This window comes from Neomonachus schauinslandi, chromosome 8, assembly GCF_002201575.2.
Source record: "Neomonachus schauinslandi chromosome 8, ASM220157v2, whole genome shotgun sequence".
NCBI classification, from domain to species: domain Eukaryota; kingdom Metazoa; phylum Chordata; class Mammalia; order Carnivora; family Phocidae; genus Neomonachus; species Neomonachus schauinslandi.
The window spans coordinates 89,448,646-89,456,940 of NC_058410.1; the positions used below are offsets into that span (position 1 = coordinate 89,448,646).

Sequence of the window (8,295 nt, forward strand, 5' to 3'; positions counted from 1 at the left end):
AACTTCTCTTTTTTGTCTCTGAGTGGTTTTCAGCATAGAGTGTCTGAGAATAAACTGCAGCAAGAAGTATGATAATAAATTAAAGTTTTTATCATTTAAAAAGTTAAACGTAAGTCAAAACTTGATCTGAGGCTAGAATCAATTTAAATATTAATATTAAATCATTACCACAAATTTCTTAGGTGACCTTACTTAAGTGTTAAAGTCATTTGAAATGAAAATGCCATTTTTACAAAATAATTTAGAAAACAGTCAGCAGTTTTGTGTCAGTTTAAAGGAGAAATATATACACTTTTATAAAAGAGAATTATATTTAGAGGTAATTTTAAAATAATCTTCTTTTAGCCTGCCTATCTCAGTTTCCATGGTATCTACTGGGGCAAAGTGACATGCCAATTCAAAATTGACTTCTAAAGGTCTAAATAAAGAAATGTTCCAAATGAACAATGAGAAATTGCTTAGTAAGTTATAATTGCTAATGACATTGAACAAACAGGTTAATTGACGTTGGGAATTTGAGACATTTTGTGTGTCATTTTCTGATAAAGGTGATAATATTCCTCATTTTTTCCTTAACAGTATTCACTACCCTGCCATATGGGAGGCAATTTTCCTAGTCTGAATCTCTCCTTCTGTGCACTGAGCTCATTTTCATATCAGATAATTCTAAATGAAGAGATAGGTCCATGCCAGACAGAAATGAAACCAAGATCTACTGCTCCTGCAGGAGAGAAAAAAAAAAGAGTAGGAACATTCTTTGCTGTTGGATTTGTTCCTAGTGTGAAGTTTTGATACCAAAACACCCAAATTTTGATACCAAAACACCCAAATTGATGACAAAAGTTTCAAAAGTTAGTTATAATTTCCCCCAACCTGTTTCTTCTAGTCTTCCCTATCTCTAATAACAGCCTACTTCTTTTGGGTAGGCTACCTTCAGGCAATTGGGTAATTGCCCAAGCCACAAAACAGTCATTGTCATAGCCACCGAACTGTATTTTATTTTAACATTGTGTCAATCATCACTAGATCGTACTAATTTTACCTACAAATATATTTCAAATTTAGTTATCTTCACTCCCTGCAATCTAATGTATCACTTCAATTATTGCCTTAATATATATTAAACAGAGCTGGACTTCTTATCACTTGGAAGCATAGTTTTAATGTGCATCTGTCAAAATCAACTGGCTTCAAAAATTCTTTTAGGAATTTCTTCTGCATTTAAGAAAACAGATAATCTATAGCTTGATTTACAAGGTCCAGCATCATTGACTTTCAATCTGCATTTCTAAGTTTGCCCCTTTGATTGGTATTGAACACTCTTTTCCCCCTTTCTTTGCCTAATTTTATGAAACCCAATGTAATTTCATCAGATCTTCACTAGCTCCCTCCCTTTATTATAATTTTCTCTTAGAATTTCATTTTAATGTATCATTATAATATAATTATGAATTTGATTTTGTTTTTTAAATAAATATATTTTCCCCACTAGTTTATGACATATGTGGTCAGAGACGATATTTAATTAATTTAACATAATAATATTCTCAAAACAACAAAACATTTGACTAAATTAGCAACAATTATCAAGTGTTTTGTTTTGTATTTGCATTATATAACTGCTTAAGATAAAGAAGGCTGTCAGTCCAATCAAGGACTTTATACCTAAGTTTTCTATTTTAAGTTCAAAATCCCTATTACATTAAAGAGCAGACTTCCGTGGGCATTTCAAAGAATTCCCTATGCTTTTTTTTTTTTAAGATTTTATTTATTTATTTGACAGAGAGAGACACAGCGAGAGAGGGAACACAAGCAGGGGGAGTGCGGGAGGGAGAAGCAGGCTTCCCGCAGAGCAGGGAGCCTGATGCTGGGCTTGATCCCATGACCTGAGCTGAAGGCAGATGCTTAAGGACTGAGCCACCCAGGCGCCCCATCCCTATGCTTGTTTTATCAGAAACTTAATTTTTAATGTGTTTTTGAATAGGGAACACATTTACATGGTTCCTAATATTTTATTTGGTGCAATGAATAGCCCCTCACTCATGCCAGGTACCCAGACACTCAGTTTTCCTCTCAGGAGACAATTTATCTTACTGATTTCTGGTAGTTGTATCACAGATATTCAATGCATTTACATGCAAATATTTTTAAAATAGCTCTTCTTCCTTTTTACTGTTAGCACATATATCTTTACTCTGTACCTTGACAATTATGTAGGTGGTTCTAGCATATACATGTATATTTCATTTTAACGTTTTATTTTGCTAAAGTACAAACATATACATAGTAGAGAGAAAGTATAATGGACTTTCAAGTCATCATTTCCCAGATCAACATGTATTCATATTGTGCCTTTTATTACTGTTGTTTTATCTAAACCCCTTCACTTGTTGTTGTGTTTAGCAGGGTATTTTTATTTTATTATTTTTTTTTATTAACATATAATGTATTATTTGTTTCAGGGATAAAGCTCTGTGATTTATCAGTCTTACACAATTCACAGTACTCACCATAGCACATACCCTCCCCAGTGTCCATCACCCAGCCACCACATCCCTCCCACCCCACTCCACTCCAGCAACCCTCAGTTTCTTTCCTGAGATTAAGAGTCTCTTATGGTTTGTCTCCCTCTCTGGTTTCATCTTGTTTAATTTTTCCCTCCCTTCCCCTGTGATCCTCTGCCTTGTTTCTCAAATTCCACATATCAGTGAGATCATATGATAACTGTCTTTTTCGGATTGACTTACTTTGCTTAGCATAATACCCTCTAGTTCCATCCATGTGGTTGCAAATGGCAAGATTTCAATTTTTGATGGCTGCATAATATTCCATTGTATATATATACTACATCTTTATCCATTCATCTGTTAATGGACATCTAGGCTCTTTCCATAGTTTGGCTATTGTGGACATTGCTGCTATAAACATTGGGGTGCACGTGCCCCTTCAGATCCCTACATTTGTATCTTTGGGGTAAATACCCACTAGTGCAATTGCTGGGTCATAGGGTAGCTCTATTTTCAACTTTTTGAGGAACCTCCACACTGTTTTCCAGAGCGGCTGCACCAGCTTGCATTCCCACCAACAGTGTAGGAGGGTCCCCTTTTCTCCACATCCCCAGCAACATCTGTCATTTCCTGACTTGTTAATTTTAGCCATTCCGACTGGTGTGAGGTGGCATCTCATTGAGGGTTTGATTTGTATTTCCCTGATGCCAAGGAATGTTGAGCACTTTTTTTTTTTTTTTTTAGATTTATTCATTGATTTGACAGAGAGAGACACAGCAAGAGAGGGAACACAAGCAGGGGAGTGGGAGAGGGAGAAGCAGGCTTCCCGCTGAGCAGGGAGATTGATGCGGGGCTCAATCCCAGGACCCTGGGATCGTGACCTGAGCCTAAGGCAGACACTTAACAACTGAGCCACCCAGGCACCCCTGATGTTGAGCACTTTTTCATATGTCTATTGGCCATTTGGATGGCTTCTTTGCAGAAATGTCTGTTAATATCTTCTGCCCATTTCTTGATTGGATTATTTGTTCTTTGGGTGTTGAGTTTGATAAGTTCTTTATAGATTTTGGATACTAGCCCTTTATCTGATATGTCATTTGCAAAAATCTTCTCCCATTCTGTTGGTTGTCTTTTGATTTTGTTGACTGTTTCCTTTGCTGTGCAAAAGCTTTTTATCTTGATGAAGTCCCAATAGTTCATTTTTAGCAGAGTATTTTAAAGCAAATCCAGTCATCATAATATTTTACTTACCTTTATGTTTATAAATATTTTGGTTGGTATCTACAAAAATAAGGACATTTTGGGTACCTTTATTTTAATATAATTCCAAATTTAAAGAGAAGTTGTAAGAATAGTACAAAGTCTCTTAAACCTTTTAAAATAAGGAAACTAATGATAATTGCTTATAGTAAATGAACATTTGCTATTTTCCAGGCAGGGTACTAAATGTTTTCCATTTATTATGTTACTCAGCCATTAATGTAAATAATTTAGGAATCTGAATGTGAAAACTAGAGTTGTATTATTGACTCTTTCATTAGCTGTGCAATTAAATTTCTCTGCAACATAATGCCTCATATGTAAAATGGGAATAAAACCGTTATACACACACTGATCAAACTCATGTTACCCTTGAGTGAGCAGCTCTGGGTAGGAAATGCAAGGGACACTTATAGGGATTAGCAATGATTCCTAAAAAGCAATGCAATCACTGATGGAAATCACAAAACCCTCATTTCTAAGTTTAGATTACACTATCTATCCTGGTCACCTCATTGGAAGGTCCTAAAGTGTAAATCAGGTAATACATAGGAATGTATTTTGTAATTTCAAAATGATAAACATATTTAATTATGTCACTTTGTGTCTATCCCTGTGCATGCTGATGACAAGTCACTTTTGAGCCTAAAAAAAAATTCATAGAAGTGAGTTATTTTATTTTGTGTAATTTTCCAAAGTTTGCAGGGGGGATGTATATTATACGTAAAAGAAAGAAAAACTTCCTTTGAAAAATGCAATATTTCAAAAACAATGAAAGAAAGTTTTAAGAATAAATGGCAAAATAAGCCAAAAGAATGAGAAAACAAAAACAAAGACTCTTGCTTATTCTTAGTTCTGTACGAAATATGCTCTGAGATCACATATTATTGACACTTACCCAGTTTGGGGAATCTAAGCAGAAGAAACAGTTTCTAAACTGAGAACAGAAACCTATCTAGGAATAAATCAAGGGAATGGAGGGAGAAGAAAGATTTATAACAGCTGGTGGGAAAAGCATGTGTAAAGAAAGGACTGAAGGCAATTGAGAGTGCTAGAATTAGCAGGACCGTAAGTTGGGACCTTGCAAAAGTAAGATGGCTGCTTTTGTACACTGCATACTCGAGGTGCCAATTACTCCCCATAGCTACATTAAATAGTCTGTTCTGCAATTTTAAAACATATCTTCTTATTGTATTATCAGAGTTTTGTTAAATAATTTTAGTACAGCCCCTGGGAAAATAATAAAACAAAGAAAAAGAAATGAGCTCCTATGTTTAGATAGGGACTCAAGACAGGTGAAGGTAGTTGTAGGTGGGAAAAAAAAAATGAAGATGATGAAACTCGGATGTGTAAAAAGATTTGATATAACCTGAATAGGGCAAAGAAGAGCAAGAAATTTTAAAGGTAAGCTGAACTTGAGACTTCTGCCTATGAGCCTGTATGTGTTCATGTGTGTGTGTACATGTATTAAGAAGGCAGAATACACTATATATAAAGTTATAAAGGATGTAGGTTAAAATTCAGCTAATAGAGAATTTTTTTTAAACAAATCTTAAAGTTTTTATTAGAAACCCAAATATATATTTCATTCCATGAGACTCCTTAAATTACCTAAATGATTTTTTATAAATATATTTTTACTAATATATAAGTGACTGGTTAGGGGCAAATTGTTTAGACATTAATTTAACCTTGGAATAAGAACAGTTAGACAAAACTAGAATGTTTTCTGGTGCAGTGACTGAGCTGGTACAGTGATTTAACTTGATTGAGCAAATTCATCTCTTACAGATGGCAGAACTGAAACTGAAGTCATTTGGGCTGACAGTATTGAGATAGAAAAATCCTTGAATTTCTATTGTGGAAAATGTGCTACACACAGAAGTAGCTTTCAAAGCAATTCAATGAAAAGAAGTTGCTCAGTCAAATTCAGGGAGAGTCCATTCTTTTCAAAGTGACTACACAAAATTAGGGTCATGATCTATAGAATCAGTCTATATCTGAACTGATTTAAGTTAGCTAGACCGGCTCTAGACAAGTGTCTTGATTTCTTGATTTGAAAGACAGGAATGGGAGATGGCAGTTCAGGAATCTTTGTTTCCATTGGTGACTTTCATCCTCAGTAGAGACTTCTTTCAGAGAAATTTGTAGTTGAAAGTAGCATAATATGGACCCTAATCATTCTTCCAAAAGAAAGTGAATTTCCTTAGGTAGTTCTAGTTCACCTCCAAGCTGAAATAGCACTCCTAAACCAAATCATCAAACTGCTATAAGATTATAAGCTTTGGTCTTCAAATTCATAATCATGGTATGTTGCAAGTATAGTTGAAATTACCTTTTGTTACCTGTTTTTATGAGTTTTTAATTTGTATGTTTTTCTATACACTAATATAGGTTTTGCTTATTTAGCAATACTAAAAAGAAGAGTCACTTTGAACAAACCAAACGTAGCAGGATTATTGAGATAATTCAGATTTAGCTTAGGGAGTCTCAATAGCTTAAAAGTATTATCTGTTGACATCCTACTACACAATCTAAAAGGAGTTCTAATGACATTTCTATGCATTATATTCAGCAATTTACAACTAAAATTGATATGGGAAAATATTAGGTAAGTTATGTTACTACACAACATTAATTATTATTATACTGAGATATTTTATACTAAATCAGTACCCAATTATCATTTAAATTATCATAATCTCTAATTGATTATTTCCAGTGTATCACACTCTGCAACCCCAATCCTAAATTTTAATCACATATGTACAAGCGCCTACCCGGGCATCACACAGGTAGTTCAACTGAATATATTCAAATTTGAAAAAATTCAATTTATGAAACTACTCCCTAAATCTGACTTTCCTCCTGTATTCCCTACCCATTTATTCAGTTGCCTAAGGAAGGATGATTCCCTTGACTTTTTACTTTCACTTACCAATATCCAAAATAAATGCTAATTCCTTTTTTTTTTTTTTTTTCAGGACAATAAACACCTTTATTGCATGACCAAAGATAGGAGGAAGATTATTTGCCTTTCCGGGCTTTGATTTCCCTCAGATAGAACTCTGGCTCCTTGCCCTCTAGCACGTAGCCATCTGCTCCGCCACAATGGCCTGGTCTTGAAGCGATGCACGCAAGAAGCTTGCCCTGCTGGAATTACTCCTCCAGAAGACTGCTGATTTTGGCATTCTTTTTCCTTTCATCATATTTCTTCTTAATTTTCTTTGATCATTTTTGTTTTTGTTTTTGTTTCTTTTGGTTTGTTTGTTTAAAATCTCTTCCTCCTCGGGCGTCAGCTTGGCCTCCTTCTTGCGGCCCAGGGGCAGTGCATACTAGGACTCGTACCACTGCCCGTACGGTGTGCTGTCAATGAGCACAGTACAGTTCTTCACCAGGGTCTTGGTGCGGACCAGTTCGTTGTTGGATGCTTTGTAGACAATACCAATAATCCTTGTTTTTCACGTACAACACTCAGGGCCCGAGGAGAAGTTCCCCACGTCTAGCCTCAAGGCATGGTACTTCTTATTGCGTCCCAGGACTCAGACTGTGTGTATGCGGCAGGGGGGTCCCAGCTCATACTTCCCCTGCCTGTGGTAGGGCTTTCTCTTGCCCCCGGTCTTGGCGGCGCTTGTGCCAGTTGTCCCGAGAGATGCCCATCGCTCTCGACGCTGGCTGCGAAAGAGAAAACGCAAAGCCTCACGGTCCGTTTTGTCTCAAATGCTAATTCCTTTTGATTCTACCTTTGACTTAGCTTTCATATTCATCTACTTGCCTCCTTCTACAATCTCATTATTTTGTTTTAATACATCTTCCTTTCTAATCTGGATTACTATAACAGTTTTGCACTTGGTCTTCTCCATGCATCTCTTTCAAAACTTTTGCCGAATTAAGGAGTGATTTTTATACAATATCAAATTGCCACTCTGCCTTAATGTAATATTTCACTATGTATATATATTTTTGCTTACTTTGGATTCTCCCAAAACAGAACCTAAAACAAGAATTTACATGCAAGTAGCTTACTGGGGAGGTTTTACCAAAATAAAACAAAACAAAACCAAATGTAGGGGATTGTAGAACAAAGACGGGAAGGAAAGTAAACTGATAAAAATAATGTTAACATAGATGTCATATTTATTCATTTGCGTGTTTTCATTGTCCCTATGAACTAATTCTCCCCCAGAAACATGCATCTCCTTGAAATACACCCAAGCCTATAAGATAATCTCAGTTTTATCTTCTTCAAAAATGCCCCTTCTGAAGTTCTGTCTTCCTGCTCCAATCTTCGCTATGTTCTCCACCAGCCTGCTACAAAGATCTTATTCTCAGACTTTTCTTTATTCTCAATCCTCCTGAGGACTATTTTCTGAGTTGAATCCACTATTTCATGGATCCCAGATCTTCTTCTTTATTAGATGTCTTCCTCAGTTTGGTGGAACACATCCCACAGGTGCCAGTCATACAATGGAATGTTAGTTTCTCACAACCTGCATGCCTGAGAATGTCCTTCTAATCTCACCCATGA

General features: G+C 35.8%; 1 pseudogene; it reads right to left on the reverse strand.

Annotated features, from left to right (window-relative positions):
• Nucleotides 1–6,794: 6,794 nt before the first annotated feature.
• On the reverse strand, nucleotides 6,795–7,427 carry LOC110582162 (annotated as a pseudogene).
• Nucleotides 7,428–8,295: the final 868 nt, after the last annotated feature.